This window comes from Mesoplodon mirus, assembly GCF_964341445.2.
Source record: "Mesoplodon mirus genome assembly, chromosome: 13".
In the NCBI taxonomy this organism is placed as follows: domain Eukaryota; kingdom Metazoa; phylum Chordata; class Mammalia; order Artiodactyla; family Ziphiidae; genus Mesoplodon; species Mesoplodon mirus.
The window spans coordinates 81,779,475-81,799,391 of record NC_138989.1 but is presented as its reverse complement, the minus strand read 5'-3'; the positions used below and the strand labels follow the sequence as shown (position 1 = coordinate 81,799,391).

General features: G+C 36.5%; 1 protein-coding gene across 2 annotated transcripts in view; it reads right to left on the bottom strand.

Annotated features, from left to right (window-relative positions):
* The window catches only part of DOK6 (docking protein 6), a 419,379-nt gene that overhangs the window by 361,677 nt on the left and 37,785 nt on the right, over positions 1 to 19,917 (bottom strand). The gene's annotated exons all lie outside the window — the stretch shown is intronic.

Sequence of the window (19,917 nt, the reverse complement as noted above, 5' to 3'; positions counted from 1 at the left end):
AGACTAGGCATATTTTAATAAAGAGAACATATATTAATAAGGAAAACAAATAGGTTTAGGTGATATTGGTATATTTATGTGAACTTAAAATATTTGAAGTCTGCAATGAGACAAATGACTATATCCAAAAAGGTTTGACTGAATTCTCTTCTTGTTAGACAAGAGCTGTCTGTGCCAAAAGATATGTCTATGCTGACATTCTTCCTAGAAAAATCTGTTCTCACAGTTTCCTACCAACATTCTTTGAGTCCATTACACAGAAGAATTATCTCTCCTCAAACTGAGACGTATATTTGAATGATTTATCCTCTGTTCTCTAATCTTAATTTAAGGCCCATTTCTGGAATTTTCTCCTGGAATCCAGGTGGACCCTCTGACTGCCTTGACCAATATGACAGAATGATGCGGTTCCAGTCCCAGGCACAGCAATTAATGGTCTGGGAACTTCCGTCCCTGTTGGTTGAAAGCCAGCTGGCATGTGAAGGTGTGACTGCACCAGGAAAACCAAGCTTGAGAAGCCTGAGTCCCAGGAACAGGCTTTGGAGTTGCGGCTGCCTGAGGAGAGGGAGAGGAAGCAAGGAGGAGCCAGACTTGTGAACCAAGGAACCGAATGTCTTGGAAATAGATCCCCAGCCTCAGTGACTCCCACTGACACCCCACTCATTAGGGACAAGCTACTCAGCAAGCCCTTCCCAATCTTGGTAAAATTTGAAGAAAATAAAACCATTGTTTCTAGCTTCAAATTGTGGGGTAATTTATGTGGCAGCAACAGATAAGCAAAACGTTGCTTTCTTTCTAACAATTTTGTGTTATTTGAGGCTATCTTAATTTGTTCAGGCATGAACTTATAAGATTACAAACAGTTCCACGTGGATTAATTTTTCAAGGCATATGGCCCAGCAGCTCTGTATCTCTTTCCTGTTGCCAAAAAGTTTGTCCCAGGTGTAAAAGAACTTGGAGCTTGGTAATGTACAAAAAAGCATCAGTAACTGTTTATTAGTCAATGTGCAAAAGAAAAAAGCAATAAAGAAGTTTAAAAATCTGAATCTTTATCTGGTTGCCAAAATCATTCATCCTACCTTCTTATATACAATTTCTATCTATAATAGTATATTTTGAGTTTATTTCTAAACATTTTTGTGATTCAATGTATTAAATGAATACTTGAGAAAAATAAGAGAATTCTAATAGATGTTGAATATAAAACTATTTTCCTCAAAGGTAAGAGGAAGATTAATGTATTTATCAATTGATTTTCATCCATCTTTAGACTTTCAATCTGCAATGTATTTTAAATATTAAACAATGGAAACAAACCTGTTTCACGGGGAAATAAATGTCAGAGGCTCAAACAACACTACAGTAATTTCTGTCAATGATTTAAACTTCACTGTCAAATATTTACATAACATAGTTTAAATGAAAGTAAAAACTATGCACTTAGTACGAATGAAGTGGCATTTTTCCAAAGGATAATTCTCTTTAAGAGCTTGTTCAAAATCTACTATGGATTCTTTAATAAGATTTCATTATTTCAACTCTTTTGACCCATGCTACTGTAAGACATTTCTACATTTTTACAGTTCCTTTTTTAACTATGATATTATATATATATATATATATATAATTTTATACCTTCTGTATTCACTATAAGAATATTTATTACTATAAGATTATTAAACTACGAGTATCTCCTGCTTTTCAAAAGTTCACATTATGCCACTTCACTTTTAAAAAGATCTACATTTGTACCTGTTTTCCATAACCAAAAGAAATCCCAAGTGGATTTTTGCTTTCACTAAAGGTGAAAAGTGAAAACAGCATTCAGCGTTTGTCTTGCAGGGGGCTATTACTGAGGCAGTGCCCACCCGGAAAGGAGGACTAGCCCTGCCAAGGTTCCTTCCCCGGAAGTCACTCAGCATCTCAGCATCAAGCTGCCATAGCTTTGAACTGTGTCTGTGAGCCTCTGTGCTTTATCTCGATTTATTTTGTGCCTCCGTTAGCAAGATGTGTCCTAATGCGACTGCTTCTTCTCTTTACACCATTCTGGCTTCTGAAAGGTTTCATAGGAACGCTCTACTTTCAGATAGTGTGGGGAACCTGTACCGTCATTTATGCTCTTTCAGTGATTAAGACCGTTATTTGCCATCACTGAGTTTTTCATAAAAAACCCGACTCTCACATATATAATTATATGACATTATAAATTAGCAAACTGAAGACTAGAATTAGATGATTAAAATACTCAAACATCAAGTAAATGAGAAGATATTTATCACAAGTGGATTCAATCGCTAGTCCTTCAAATATATATATGTTCTTATATTTTGTTGAAATTTCAGAGACTTGTTGACAAGAACCTCAAATTCCATCTTTTTATACCATATATTTTAGACTTAATTCAATGATAAATATGAAGTGGGTTTCTGTAAAATATCATTGGTTTTCAAGTGATTCTTCAGTAGCAAAGATTTGTTTGTTTGCTTGCTTTGGGGGGGAGGGGGCGGGAGGAACAATAGTAAAACCCTCCGGGGAAAGGTAAGCTGGAGCGAAGTGAGAGTGGCATGGACACATACACACTACCAAATGTAAAATAGCTAGCTAGTGGGAAGCAGCCGCATAGCACAGGGAGACCAGCCCGGTGCTTTGTGACCACCTAGAGGGGTGGGATGGGGTGGGATAGGGTGGGTGGGAGGGAGATGCAAGAGGGAGGGGATATATGTATACTTATAGCTGATTCACTTTGTTGTGCAGCATAAACTAACACAACATTGTAAAGCAATTATACTCCAATAAAGATTAAAAAAAAAAAACTTCTTCAGAATTGCAATGAAACAGATGAGGTTATCTCTTTTCTAGGGGACTGAGGCTGGGGATCAGCCATATCCCTGCCCACCTGATCTCCTTCTCCTGTTGATATCACTCCTGAAACACTTCTGCAGGTGTTTAGGGTTGGAAGCATACCGTTTGAAAACCAGTGAACTAAATCAGTATCACTGATGAAAATCAATGTGTCTTTTGGAGTGAACAGTGAGTGAGTTTAAATGAAACGTCAATCAGAAGAGTCATCCATACTTGCTCACTGCCTTCAAGCAAAACACAGGGCACACCGTGAGCTGAGTACTAGTGGAAAAACACTGTCACGTTATAAACAGTGTCCATTCTTTGACACAGGAGAGACCATTTACCAAGCATTCTGGCTCTCTCCCTACTTCCTGGCCCTTTGCCCTTAAAGGAGTCACATCGGGACTCATCTGTAACAGCAATGTATGTCACTTTCAGCTCAGGTAGGGAAAAGCCTATGCAAGATTCCGCAGCCCCCTAATCTTCTGTGATGGCAACCAAGGAGAAGACCTGTTTCAAATGGTACATTCACAGCATGGTGGCACTTTCATCAGATGGCTTCCCGGTGAACATTCGGAGCAGGGCCGTAACCAATCCAACATGTTTACGCTACACATTTGCTTCGACTCTTCAAATAGAGAAGTGATCTTCTCTCCTAATTACATCCTCCTGTTCTCTCACTACTTTTTGACAATGGGACCCAGGGATTGATAATCAGCCATCTATCTAGTAGAGCTTTTCAAGAGTGTGTCTGACCTAATCATTTATTGGAGTCATCTATCTCCTCCTCAAAGTACTGCACAAATTCTCTATTTCTCAATATTTATATATATTACTGACTATAGGTCTTGAGAGAAATTGATTTTTTAATTTAAAAAGCTACTTTGAAGAATCAATGACTAATGAAATCATTCAACAAATACGTATTGAACAAATCCTGAAACATGGAAGGTTGTCATTCAATATCTGTTGTAAATTAATGAGTAACAGTATTTGTGAAATGATTTGGGGCTTGTGAATATATAAATATACATTGTGCATATATATGTATATATTATGTGAACACATATGCATATATTATATAAACACATATGCATATATACAATATCTTTTGTAAATATTTCACTCTAGAGGTATAGAAAAAATCTGAGGCTTCATGGGAATATTTCTAAAATTATATTATGAAAATTATTTTTCTTTTGTGCTATAAGAGGCGGAGGAAGAGAAAAATATAATGGCTGTCATCCTATGTTTAGGAAAAGATAAGCAGTATGTTTGGGTTTACAATTTTTAGTAGAATCAGAGAACATTTTGTCTGATCACTTAAACCAGAGCAGAAAAATGTTTTTATTTCTAGAGCATTAACAGTTCTACCTTCCTAAGAAGGATGAACCAGATGAGCCGTGGTCAATGAGGCCTTTCGTCACTCTTCTGAAGGATCTTAGTACTAAATGATGCCAAAAGGGCTGCCCTCACGTCTCAGACACAGACTTGGGGGGAGGGATCACTAGTGGCGGGTGGACAATGAGGATTAGATTACAGGACACCTGCTGGCCTATTTGCTCTATATTCTGGGCCAGTGGGACAGTTAAACAGCCACCTGCAGCCATGCCTCTCCAACTGTCTGGGGGGAAGGATCCATTTTTTCTTTTTTTTTTAATCTCTTACCCATTAAGAAACTTTATGAAGTACATTGAAAATGAGTATCTTAAACATATTTACAACATAGAGACCCATTTAAAAATGTAATTAAATAAAAATGTAATTGAATTCAACACTATGCCAAATGACTACAAGGTCTTCAAGCCTGGTTCTCACTTTTGGCCCTAACTCACCTGGACTGGGGATGTGAGCGGCCCCGCTGGCACATCACGTGTTGAAGAGCTGACTTAAAGAGCCCCAAACCAAACCTTAAAGGATGTGCACTGGATACGCTGTGCAGTACAGTTGATCCTCATTATCTGTAAAGTCTATTATTTGAGAATTCATCTACTCATTAATATTTTTTGTAATCCCAAGATCAACTTGGATCAACGATTGCCCACACATTCCCAGCTGAGATCTTACAAGACAATGCTCCATATTCTTTGTTTCAAGTCTCTTAACTATAAACTAGTGTCTTTTTTCATGTTTTTATTTGCCATGTTTTTCACATTTTTGTGCTTTTTGTTGGTAGTGTCACTGTTTAAAATGGCCCCAAGCACAGTGCTGAAGTGCTGTCTAATATCCCTGAGCACAGGAGGGTTGGGATGTGCCTTAGGGAGAAAATACACGTGCCAGACAGGCTTAGCTCAATCATGAGCTACAATGCTACTGGTGTGAGTCTAATGTTAATCACTCAACAATATGTGTTAAATAGAGTGTCTTTAAACAGAAACACACTTAAAACAAATGTATGTATTGATTGCTTGATGAAAATGTTGTGACCAGAGGTTGGCAGGACCCAAGTCTGTATTTCTCCTAAGAACAATGGTTCAGTATTAGCTAACTCAATGTTCTTGTTTACTTTATAGGACGTAACTACCATGAATAACAAGAATTAACTGCATATACAACTCTTTCCTCAAATGAGTGTGGCAGAGTCATTTTTTTTCAAGTCATGCTAGAAGCTGTTTAAAAATATAGTTAAAAATACACTTATATGTTTAGTTTTTCATGGGTCACTAAGAAATAAAAATATTTTAAAACATATTAACTGAGGATGGACCAAGCTTAACATCCTCTAGACTTAGCTATATTAATTCTTTAATTCACTAAAGAAATACAAAATACAAAAACTGAAAATGTCTAGAAGTATTTTAGGACTGTACTGTCAAAGAAAGATAGCTTCTAAATTTAGGCTTTGTTCCCGTCACCAAAAATAAATCAACTGAGTATCTCCATGCATACTTATAAAGCTGAGACACTTATTTGGATTCCTTCTATAAAATAAATATTTCAGTTGCTTACAGAATAGAGACTGTGAATTTTTTTTTACAAAGCATACACATATTACATATAAATCAGTTTGTCAAAGTGTCTTACAAGAATATTTCAGCCAGTCTTGGTTTATAGGAGTATTTAATTTACCTTTTGAGGTAAGACTCGGGCCTTATAGGGTTTATAAATTAAGCAAACAGAAATTCAGTGTATGCTAAGGTCACAGGATGTCAGCAAAGAGCAGAAAACCCTCAACCTGTTGGCTGATACTGTAGATAAAGAAAACATATAGGGCTTCCCTGGTGGCGCAGTGGTTGAGAATCTGCCTGCTAATGCAGGGGACACGGGTTCGAGCCCTGGTCTGGGAGGATCCCACGTGCCGCGGAGCAACTGAGCCCGTGAGCCACAACTACTGAGCCTGCGCATCTGGAGCCTGTGCTCCGCAACAAGAGAGGACACGATAGTGAGAGGCCCGCGCACCGTGTTGAAGAGTGGCCCCTGCTTGCCACAACTAGAGAAAGCCCTCGCACAGAAACAAAGACCCAGCACAGCCAAAATAAATAAATAAACAAACAAATGTGGGGTTTAAAAAAAAAAAGAAAACATATGGATTAATTCTTAAGTAGTTAAATATTCTTGTTTATTTGAAAAATCTAAAAAGATGTAAATAATCAAATAAACCCAATTTGGCATGCTGATTATTGGACAAAAACATTATTTTAATCATTAAAGAAAACAATTAACTTTTAAAAGGAGGTCCATAACTAGTATGAATAAAACACAAAGGCCAATGTCTTTCTAATGCCTTTCTTTAAATTTTATTAAGTCAAGTATGGGTAAAAGCCTGCCATCCTCTAAGGCACTATTCTCTTCAAGCAAGTCTACTCTGCACAGTTTGTTATAGCAACCTGGAGAGAAGAGTTTCTGCAGGTTTGAATGTCACCTGCAGTTACTGAGAAGAAAGGAGTTGCAAAGACTCTTACGTTACAAAAGTTCAGGGACAGGAGTAGCTAATAGAAGCAAAGAAGAAGAAATCAGCACGAAAGTGATGACTCCACAGACTGTTAAAATTCTACAGAAGGTTGGAGGCCCATTCCAGCCAAGCAGTCTAAGACACCTTCCATGAGGGGCCTCCAGAATTCCACTTTGTAAACAGAACAAGTCTCCTAAGACTGAGGGGGACCTCAGGACAAAGTGACTACGTTACATCATTGAAAGACAGCAATTAGTAAATACATATTTAGAGGGTCTTTTAAATTATTCATATTTCTTATACAACTCTTTGATTTCATCCCTTTCATAAGGTTCCTTAACTTCTAGAACAATTTTCAAAACAGAAAAATATTGCTAGCAGAGACATGCATATGCTAAGGAAACCAAAACGTTTTAAATGAATTCTTTTCATACTGATATGAAATACATGTTTTTTTCACTTCTATCTTTATGGAATACCTTTCTGACAATGATGCATGCACTCCAACAGGTTCAGCCCAAGAACAGAATCATTCCTTCCATCATATATGTAATAGTCATGTTGAATGTTCTAAATGTGTGGCACACAAACATAAATGAATTGAACTTTTCTCCCAATTCTTTCCCCAAATGTGCAATATTACATTTTTCATGTCCCATTCCATTCATAACACTTGAGTGGACCACTTGATTTTGGATCATTTTTAGTTGTGAAGAGTTGAGTTCAGCACAGTTTAAAAATCCTCATCCCACCTCCCATCCACTCTCACGCAGGAGCCTGGAGGGATGAGAATGAAGAGGGTGTGTCCGTCCCCACTCTTCTCTCTCAAGCACCCGGCGGGGGAAGCTGTGCTCTGATATGGGCTGGGTCCTCCCAGTCATCAATGCCTCACTGCACAGGTGCTGAATACTAGCAGGGAAAAGAGCGGAATAAGGGGAAATTTCTCTCCTCTTCATTTGCCACTCTGGAAGAAGTGCTTCTGCAGCTCAGGTTGACCGGCCATGCAGATATCTCAGGCCTGTGTGTGAGTTCTTCACCCTCACAGCTCCCTGACATGGGACCACCTCTACCTGATGCAACTGCCTGAAAATTAAAAACTTGTACCATGACCTCAGTTACATCGAAGTTATGTAATTTACCTTACCCACCGGTAAATTCATGGCTAAGACACTTCTTACCACAAGATGCTTCTAAACAGTACAAAGGTACAAAGGTCCAGTCCAATAACAGCATGTTTGGGACAGATGTCCAAAAAAGTAAAATAAATACAAGCATTTGTTTACCTTACTGAGCTCTTCACTTACTTTAATGGTGTTTGCCTGTTTACAAGCATCACTGATTTACATCTCAGATTTTAAAGGCTTTGAAGCAAAGTTCATAACTATTTACCTTGATACCTGTCCCTGTCACACATTTGTAAATAAAACTGATAAATATATCTTAATTAACTCAAACAGGTTAGATACATTACTAGCCTTAAATAGTTTGATGATATAAATTCAGAGAATTACATTAATTATATGAGGCTATAGAAATATTTTAAATGAGCTACCTCATTTCCATAAAATAATTTAGTCAAGGATGTAGAGTTAACAAATGAAAAATGTGTTAGATTCTTGTCACTACTGTGGTCTATTAATATTCATATCTTTGAGACTCATTTTACCATCTCAAAAGTTAGATAAAATTGGGACAAAAAAAAAGAAACAGAATTTCCCACGTGAATCATTTACAAGTTTTAATCTTATAAATTACACATCAATAGGTATATTTAAAATAAGAGCATAGTGCATAAGCTACTTCTGAAAAGCTAAACTTTATAATTTATTTTTTAATTAGTTAAAATTATTTTGAGGTAAGTTATCACTACTATTAGAATATATTTTACTATTTCAATTAATATGTGATTAATAACAATGTATTCAGCTATATTAATATGTCAACAAGTAGACTCTAACATCACATTAGTTTAGATGCTAAAAAATTAAATGTTTTAAGTGTGCCAATTTATTAATAACTCCCAAAGTTGACCTGCTCCCTCTTGATTTATGTCTAAATTTATTAGGGGCTTCGATAATTAAAATCAGGTCATTACCACATACTCACAAGAGACTGAACAGATGCAAGCGAAATGTTTAATCATGTTAGTGTCAACCTTCATTCAAAATACTTTGTGAATTTTAAGCATTCCCTTAAATTATTTTTATAACTCTACTTAAGAGTGTTAAATTTTTTTTTTCCTCATGGGAAGAAATCATAATTCCATTCTAACTGATACCACAGATAACAAAGGGTATTTCATTTTTTATGAAAATGTGCCAAAGTTAATGAATAAATTACCTGGAGAAGAATGTTTTAACTTATATATATTAACTTTTATTAATGGGCCATTTTTCTTCCAAAGAGTTCACAATTAAATCTCTGAAAATGTATTATGGTGGCTATAGAACAGAAAACATATCTGCAATGAAATACAAGTGGAGTAAAACACTGTACTCCTCTAATCCCCAGAACCCTGCAAAAGTTGCTTCTATATTTACTGTCATCTATCAACTGGCTTAATATCCATTATATATGAGGGCAAGGTGTGGGAGTCATATTCTATAATTCCTCCAGCTCATCCTGTTAAATGTACTACACATGTTGCTACATTGTACACCAACTTATGTTGCTACATTGTACACCAACTTATGGAAAAGATGTAAGTTTTCTTTACTGTTTGCTAATGATAATACTGTTTACATGCATTCACTCTTGATACATTTTGTGATAGTTTTAGGCTAAACGAAATTAAGGCTAAATCCTCAAATACTAAAGTAGTGATCTTTTTCATAGTTATGTTTATAAAGAAACCAAATGTGGAAGGAACATAGCAGGTTTGAAAACATAGTTTGAAGGTCAAATTTATGCTAATTTGTACAGTTACCATCTTAGCTGCTGAGTTGATTAATGGACATTGATCATTCAGGAGGTGCCAAAGCCACCACCAAAGTTATCAATGTTCAAAATTTTTCTTTGAAATTCCTATAAAGTCATATATTATACCTAGCGAAAAGCAGGAATTAGGTCACCTTTGAATTATAAAACACATATAGATTAGCCTACTTCAAATATAAAACAAGTAGTAATGTTTTAGAATATAGATACAGATGCTATTCATTGCAACTTCAGGATTTAACTTTTTTTTGGAGTATGGAGGAACTCAATAAATATCTGTGTAATAAATTGAATGATACAATTACACTCTCTTGCTGTAAGCTATCCAAAGCTATGAAAAACAACAAAGATAATATGAAGCATAGTCTCATTTGATTAAAAACAAGATAAAACACATAATTTTCAATCTAGAGCAAACTTAGGGACCACGATGCTCACCGCATTTTTAAGTCATCACCTCTACCTTCTCTACCTGCCAGTATGGCCTACTGACACCAGAGGCTCCAATAGGATGATCTTATCTCAACAATCCTTGAGACTGATGCTTTCATCAGAAATGGTACCGTGAAACCTGTTTCTACACTTGAGAGTTGATAGGACTCCCTCAAAGATGAAAGTTCTTCTAAATTTTATTTCAAACTTTAAATTTATATTTCAAACAGCACAGTCACCACTGGGTTATCACACACTCTATGAAACACACAGTCATCCCTACACTATACCCATCTTCAAATGTTCCCGTGTTACAAGCAGCCTGTTTTGAAGGCTGCAATGCAAACAGGTTCAGTGATGGGGTCATTAACAGGACTCATGTCCTCATGACCTCCACTGACTAATTCAAGTAATCTCTTACTGTGTTCATAAAAATGGGAATTATACATTCCACTGGCCGCTCCAGAGTCCCCCACTCTCACTGTGCTCTGGCCAGCTCTGCATCCCAGAAGCTGATCTGTATGGACTACAGAGCAGGTCCCTGTGCTTCCAGCTGGTTCCGGTCGGGTTCTGACAGAGGAAAGTTCCAGCGGGAAATGGGAGTGAGGGGGATGGCGTTGCAGTGTGTGTCCCTTCACTCCCCCCTCAGGCCTCAGAGGGCACCGCTTCCCCCTGCCCAGGCCCACTCCCTTGGGCGGCCCCTCTGACACCTTCGGCTCCAATCTGGGCATCAATCCCTTCTCTTGTCCTTGAGGCCTGGGGACGGCAGAGTCTGACTCTTGCTCTCTCCTATCTTTTGTTGGTTTCCCTTAACCTGTCCATTACCCATCTTGTCCACAGTTAAGATTTGCCTAATCATTCCTGCTGAGAGGGCCATCTGTTTCCTCCAGGAGCCCCAACTAACAAAGTGACGACTATGTGTGTCTTCCAAGAAACCCTCTGATTGCTGTCTCGTTCTTGAGAAAATAAAATAAAAATTCATGAGTTCTCAGATACTTATATCCCTTATGACACAGAGAGTTTAAGAACATCGAGAAAATTTCTGGCTCTTATATGCATTTTCCATATTTAAAAAATTCACAACGTGCATATATCTAGGGAAAAAACTACCCGTATGTGCTAAAGAAAAATGGTTCAAAAGATGAAAACTCTCATTAACAATCTATATATGGATCAAATCAATTATACTGGAGTCACAAAAAACTACCTGTGGAGAACTGCATTTAAAATGCCAGGTACCAGGCTAAGATGCTCATATTGTTAATGCTTGTTGAGTAGAACTGGAAGGTCAGCATTTATAAAGCAGAATGGAGACAAAGTTTTTCAGGTGGGCAGCAAGACAAGAATAGCTGTTATATACTTACTAGAAAAGCTAATACGTCTCAAGGAAAACAATTAATTTTCAAGCAGATATACAGCTCAGTATGATACCACTAAGACCCAAGCTTCCTTACTTTCAGGAAAATAATTTCAGGTAAAGCCGGGACAGTTTAAACGAGGGCTCACCTAGGAAGGCGTCCAATGCAGCGCTCAGCAGCACAGAAAACGCTGAATTTCTCTCTTCAAAAGTTTAAATTATCTGCCAATTCTGTGATAAATGTTTCCTGTTTTTTTCTTTGTTTATAGTTCCAATTTCAAAGTACTTTATTTTTTACTATCTCACTATGGGCAAATCAAAAATACTAAGTAGGTATTTGAAATCGATACAAGTGCATTTCCACAGGGTCCAACCTTAATTCTTAGTTTTATTTTATGCCTTGTAAACTACTTACTCTTCGTAAGATCAATACTTCTGTTTTTCCAACCTTCCCAGTGAAAATAAGATTCCAATATTATCTTCTACTTAACCACAGTCTCTTTCTTTTTTCTAAAATGGTCGTATATGTTACACAATTACCTTTTTATGTTGTGCTAAAGTAGATTAAAATACTGAGGTATACAATTGCTATTCATTAACTACATTATTTCTAATGGAGTGATTTGTTGACTTTTCCTTAATATGTAAAAATCAATAAAAATGTGCCCACCTAGAACTCAAAAGTGAAACATCTATCTAGTTCAGGATTTATTTGGGGACTTTGATAATATTTAAATTTTATCCAAGATAACACTTTTCCAAATATGTAGAATAGATACATTGGTGTTTAATAAACCATTACATTCTGCCATACATTTTCATTTGGTTCAAGTTTTTACTTACAGATAATTAATATTATTGGCTGTAGTATTTCTGAAGAGATTGTTATAGTTTTGTTATTGAACTAGAATTACAAGACCACATTAATTTTTGTTTTTGACAAAAGTTACCCTAGCTCTGGATACACTGATTGTAAAATATTGCATTGGGAAACCTTTGGAACTATTTTAGTTATGTTGTGACCAAAGACTTTCTTGCCAAAGAAGGCCTAGGCAGTTTCAAAGGGAGTTATAATATACGTTGGTTTAAAAATGAAAACTGGCATTAAAAAGAGTTTTGACACATTTTCTAATAAATTGGCTTTTGAAATATATTAAACCTTATAGAAACCATATCAAGAGTCAAATCAAATTCCTTGTAGGGAAAAATTTTATTTTAAATATCTAAGCACATATTTTGTGAATGAGTCTAAATAAAATGAATGTTTCTTGTTTGTATTAGAATAAAGCAGCCTGAATTTGCTTTATATCTCAAAATTCAGCATCAGGTTGTTTAACCTTTCAAATGATTTTCTGCTTCTCCAACACAGAGGGGCCATACTGCTTCTGTGCTTATGTGTACACAATTACACAGTCTCCAAAAAAAGAAAAGAAAAGAGAGAAGAGAGTGCACGTGTGCCTGCATGACAGAGAGAGAAAGAGGAAGGAGGAAGCCCCCCCCCAAAACCCACACACACATGGACTCACATAATAAAGGCTATATATGGAGGATTTAAAAAATAATTTTGAAATACATTTTCAATTCCTGAAAAATCCTATTGTAGTGAAGCTTTTTCTATGGTTTTCCTCAACAGGAAGGATAATACTACCTGAAATAAAGGGGTCATTGAGTCTGAAAGATGGCTTTCTTGAATCTTTACTGAGTCTCAAAAGCCTAGGTATGTTGACAAAGAAAAAATATTCCTCATTTTTAAAAGCCCCTTTTACACTCAAAAGCAAAGCTTCAAGCCATTGCTGGAGGACACGGAGGCTAAATACATAAAGGCTATTACTACTGACAGGAAGGTGCCCTCTGCATTGGGAGGAACAAAGAAAACAGAGAGAGAAAAACAAGGGCAGGATTCCCCAAGTCCGCAACCTTGTTTCCCCCGAACCTCCACTAGGTGTGAACTTCAAGACGGGTGGTGACAGAAGAAACCAAAAAATCACGAAAAGGAGCTAAAAGCAAAAGGAACAGGTGCATGTTCTGCTTCCATTTGTAATTCTAATTCTAAGATCAGTACCCCTGCAGAGGACTCCACAGCAAGCTATGTGGCCAAAGCAATTAAAAATATTGCCAGCCACTGTTAAGGTCAAGAAAGCACAGAAACAGGGGTCCTGAGTCTCTTTCCCTCAGCAAGTTTGTAACATGGAAGGGACCTCAAGTACCTGCATATTACCCAGCAAAGGCCTGGGAGGGTCTGTCACACAGAGCTCAGTGAGGGTCTAGCTGACCCCTGAGCAGAGACTCACAGTAGTAGGCCCAGGACTGAGGCCAGATGCAAAACAGAGTGATATGTGAGAATCTTCAGTGGTGGCGAGAACTTGGGTGAGTCTGTGTTAACAGGGACCAAAGAACGTGACCATGGCAGGAATTATCCTACCGACAGGAAATACATCAGGGACCATCACTTCATTATTGTGATTACATAAACTAATTTGAGACACTTTAACACCTCTTCCATTATTTGGCCTGTAAACTTTCAACTAAAAATAGTTTTATAATTAAGGTTATAATTAGGGTTGCCAGATTCAGCAAATAAAAATACAAATACTGCATGGGACTTACTCATACTAAAAGAAAATCATTTTTTATCTGAAAGTGAAATTTAATTGTGTATCCTGTATTCTATCTGACAGGCCTACTTGTAATTAAGCGGCAAGTTGGAACCTTTTCTCAAACTTGGGAAGCATGATTAGCTACATAAAATATGGAATATTACTTTTTCCCACCCAAGTCTGTGCTAGTTAAATTTTTGTTGTACTATATAAGGTAAATATAAAATGTGTTTTCCCTCTGATTTATAGCTTTAACACTGCTGTAAGACAAAAGAAGTAAATGCCAGCAATTATCTTTGAAGAGGTTTCAGATGGTATGAGATTCTCCAACACTGATCAGAACAGGGCAGGTATGAATAACCTATGCTTGAAATTCTTTGTTTCTTAAGAAGGAGTTCTTGAATTGGATAATTTGTTTGCCTTTAGGCCAGACATTTTGACTGAGACAAATGGAAAGGAGAAGAATGTTTCTTTGAAGAAATAGTGGGATCAGACATGTGTGGGTTTCTCCCCAATATTTCTCTTGATGAGGAAATGGGAAAGAAGACAAAGAAAAAAAGGTTCCAGAAATAACTGACGAACCTTTTTCCTCCTGGGCCTAAGTGAGTCCCAGAAATCTGGGAAGGGGGAGGCAAATTCCAAGGCAATGTAATGAAGGGAGCCCAGGCAAGAACTTCACGGAAACCTGAGCCCCAAAGGCAGGAATAATATCTGCATCCTTTTCTTCTAAGGACTGTGAATCCCTGGGTGGGGGGGTGGGGGCGGGGTGGGGGTGGATTCTCAGCATGGGGACAGAGGGCAGCATGGCAGGAGGAATGAGGAAGCTGCATCCAGTGAGCAGTGCTGCTTCCCTGAGTTCGGTGTCAAGCTCAGAATTTGGCCGAGATAATTAGGGATGCTCCACCTGTGTTTGCCTGTCTCCTTAGCTCCAAATGTAGGTTTTCTGATATTGATTTCTGGCTTTTCCTAAATAGGAATTGGAGGAACCATTTCTCAGGTGAGGTTTTGCTTCAGTTTCCTTATATGTAAAAGGGGGACATTTATGTCACCTAATTAATAGGGCTGTTTGGTAAAATGATATGAGATAATGCGTGTAAAAGACCGACCACAGTCCCTGCTTAATAAATAAATGCAAACTAGTACAACAATAACTTGATTATTCTTATTATTTTATAATAACACTGTAAGGTAAGTATTGTGGTGAAATGGAGGCAACATGAGAATAAGAAATTTGCAATGAAAAATGGGGTAGAACAGAATTCTCAGTAAGAGCATAGACAGATTTCATTAGGTGCTTTGAAAGTTTATTTCCTGCTCAACCAAAAACTATTCTGTTTGCGATATCAGAAGCAAAAGACCATTCATTCATTCATTCATTCAATATTTACTGATTAGAATTTTCTTTCAGATGATAATATTGTAACAGCATCTTAAATGGTCTCCCTGATTTCTTTCTCTCCTGTCCCCTCTAACCCTCATCCACTTTTAATATAGCAACCAGAGTGATCTTTAAAATACATAAACCAGGTAAGGACAAATTCCTACTTAAAACTATCCAGTAACTTTTCAGAGAACCTCAGATAAAATCCAAAGAGCATGCCATGGTTACCAAACCCTGCTTGGTTAATCTCCTGCCACCACCTTGGTTAATCTCCATTACTCACCTTCATTTTTGGCTTCATTTTGTTTCTTAAATACACCAGGCCTGTTTCCTAAGTTCAGAATATCCTTCTTGCGTCTCCATTTGTATCACACTTAAAAAAAATCCTTAGGTAGAACTTATCTTCATCTATTTCTTTGCTTATGTGTTAAATAGATATTCCTCATCTCCATCCTCTAAAGCAAAAACTCCACGAGAACAGAACTCAAATGTTCTAGCCCCAGCACCCAAGTCAAAACAACAACTATTAGTTGAATGAGTGAAAATGTCTTACACTTTGTTTTCTACTCCTTTACTAACATCTTTTCCATGCAACTTTCTGGAATAGTTCATAAATTATATGTATTTTCAAAACAACACCCTCCCCAAATTAGATTACCATCTCTACTAATTGCTTAATTATCTTCCCCATCCTTCAAAGCCATACACAAAATTAAAATGATTTGGAATTGAAAATACTATATTATTTAAATTAAAGGATAAAATGCTTCATTATTTAAACCTGTATAGCTGAGTTACTTCCTTGTACAGCAGAAACTAACATAACATTGTAAAGCAATTATTCTCCAATTAAAAAAAAAACCTGTATAAAACTAAGAATTAGATAAACAAATAATAAGAAAGCAAATTCAGTAAAATCTACTTGCTTTACGAAATTATCAGTATTAAGCAGACACTGGAGACTTATAAATGTCTTTCTAGTTCTGATGCACTGGGCTCTTGGCCCCCCAATTTCTGGGTGCCTTCCATACTGCTTTTCCTTTTTCAGTTGAAGTTATTATAAAGAAGAGGCAACCCTAAATTCCTACACAAACCCTGCCTTTCCTTTAGCAGCAGCAGCACTATCCTCAGATATGGGATAGAAAAGATATCACCTTCAAAAGCAACTCGTCACCCACCCTCCTTTGTCCCAAACATCCAAGTAGTTATAAAATCCAGATTAGCTTGCTCTGAAGTATGCAACAGTTTCTTCCTTTGCTTTTGTTTCAAAACAAAATCTCCATTTTTATCCAGAGTTGTGTTTGTCTCTTGGTTTCCCAGCTGGTCCCCATACTCCAAGTTCTTTCCAGTCCATCACCCATGAATTGCTTGAGAAGACGCTCTAGTCCATCTTATACGCAGTAGTAGTTAAATGGTTCAAACCTGTGGCTAGATCATACCATTATCTCAGTCTGAAACCTAAAATGGCCTCAGATCTTATTGTATATTAGATTAAACATGAGATATTTAATGTCTTTCAGCTTCTATTTCTCTCTCCAGCCTCATCTCTGCTTCTCAGATACAACTATAATTATAATAAATACAAAAAAATATATGCAGTATATATAATACATACATGTATAATATATTCAAGATAATTATATATAATATATACACTATATAGTTTCTACTGCATTTTGTATGACACAAAATGCAGCAGAACCCCATCTATTAAGCCACTCATTCCTCAAGGGTACAGATACTGCCTGTGACCTCTCCTAAGACCTGGTGCATACCAAACCATCAAATTTATTATGTGTGTTATTGATGTGCTGGGTTTAACTGAGTTTCAAATTATAAGCACAGCAGAATTTAACAGGAAAATCTGCTCAGTGGACATGTTCCTATTTGTTAAACAAGTATTCACAATTTGCTTCCTGAAATACAGAAGGCTCCTTTACTGTATACAAGGAAAGTAATTCCATTGAAATGAGAAATATCAAATTCCCACCATTATACAATGGCAACTGTGTATATAATACAAGTCAGGCAGTGATACATGAATCATGATAATCACCTAAGGAGGATAAAGTGTGAATTAATAATGAGGCACATAGTAAGAAACAGGGTGGATTTTTCATTTGAAAATGTAATAAAATAACTTCAAAATTAAATCATTACCTATCACATGGCATACGGCTCTTCAGAAATGCAAGCTGTTTTTCCATGCTATTACTTGCAGTAAATTAGGGAGTCACCATGCTCTCTAAATCATTTTGATAACTATGTCACCCATCACTTCTAATACAGATATCACAACAATAATAATAATTGTAAATACCAAGACTAACGGTTAATGTGTACCTCATAAAAATAAGTAACACAAATGATAGAGGAAACTGTTTACTTAGACTTTTGGTTAATTCTGGTATAGTGTTTGATTTTCTGGTGGAACATAGAAGGATATGTTTTTTTAAAAGGACCGATTTTTTCAGTATGTAAGAGATATGAGAAATTAACTGATTTGATAATATCCAGAGAGCTTCTAGGAAACACATGCTAAATTATTAACTTATACAATATTATGAGTCAAATACAGGTTCGTTGAATACAGACTAGTAAAGAAAACTCTGCATTTCCTTGAAAAACTATGAATTAGTGTTTGAAACCACTCATGTTTCAATCTATCTTACTTCTTCTAGAACAGGACCACTTCATATTCCTGATTCAAAACAAATTCTTGATTCATTACCAATTTTCACTCATGTTAAATATTTGCTTTCTTACATTCACATTCATCTTTTAAAAATGGTCTTCTGATCTTATGTGTAAATACCAATATCTTTAGAAATTAATTTGTAATTTGCTATTGCCATATTACCTCATCTTTTAGCAGCTATAATATAGTATATTTTAATCATTTCTTTCAAATATTTATTAATTTTATCATCCTCTTTACTTTACAACATTATTAAATAAGATAATGGGCTGACTAACACTTTCCCTGTATTAAAGTATGCAGACAGAATTGTCCTTGCCAAAACAAAATATTCAATAATAATAACCACTAAGGTTAAAATGAGTTATGGCTTCTTCGATGCTGTTACCTATCCTCAGCACTGAGTGTCTTCATGGTCCCTTCATCCTTCCTACTTAAGAAAAAAGGGGCAGGAAAGGGAAGGGAAGGGAATCCTCATTTTCCTTGGTATCAATATAAAAGTAACTTGGATCAACAGCTTACTCATCAGAAAAGGATATTTCATTATGGACAGAAGGCCCTGCCTTCCTTCTCTCTTTCTCTCTTTCTCTCTCTCTCTCTCTCTCTCTCTCTCTCTCTCTCTCTCTCTCTCTCCCCCCCTCTCTCTCCCTCTCTCTCTCTCTCTCCCCCATCTCTCTCTCTCTCTCTCTCTCTCTCCCCTCCTCCCTTCCTCCTTCCCTTCCTCCTTCCTCTCTCTCAGGTCTTTGGGATTTTTGTCCACGTAATATTACATTATGTATGTGATTAGCTAATCATTGAACAAATAGAGGATTCTCCCTTCTTCATCCTGCTTTCTTTTTTTGAAAACCTTTCAAAGGCAGGAAAATATGGACAATTTTATTTTAAATTTAAAGGCCAAAAGAAAAATTCTATTAGGAATTTTGCTTATTCCTTTACAGTCACATCACAAAAATCCAAAAAGTAAATTCAGTTCCTTCTGTCCTAAATGAAGATATATGTTTCTCAATATTGGCTTTCCATGATTTTAGTATTATTAGAAAACTAAAGGATAGAAATCAAACATGCCGCACAACAAAATGGGTGAATTGGTTTCCAGTATGTGTCTGTGCACATGCATTTAATAGCCAATTAAGTTATATTAAAATGCTGCAAGGAAATATAAATGATTTGAAATTTGAAGTACATGTGAAGAGCATTTACTCTAAAAAGTACGATCTGAAATTTAAAAATAGAGATTATTTTGGGTTTTGTTGTTGTTCTTAGCAGATCCCTCAGGCCCTGATTAGTTTTACATAATAATATTATACATCTTTAAAGGCATTCCACAGTTTGCACTGTTTATTAATTCAGACTGGCTCTGCTCAAAATGAGCCCAAATCACAAAGGTTTTATGACAAATGTAAGACATCTACAGTGTTTCAGCTACTGAATTGTACGGATTATGCTTCTACAGTGTCTTATAGATCATTTTCCTGCACTAATTTGTCAGAGCAAAATTCTTCACTAAATATCTTTGTCTTACCCTGGAGATGATGAAAGAAAAGTATCAATATGCATTCACTTCAGGCTCTCATAATCTACTAGAAAGTCCCATTAAAAAAAAAGCAAACTGTTGTCATCAAACTATCAAGATACAGACAGCTCTGGGAATAGGTTTCCCCTTAAAGAATAGGAAAGTGGACCTTAATAACTAAAGTTTCAACAGCAAAATAAACATAACCCCTCCACTGTGACACACACCCTTACAGTCTGCTGAGTCTAGCTTTCAGCTAAAAAGGT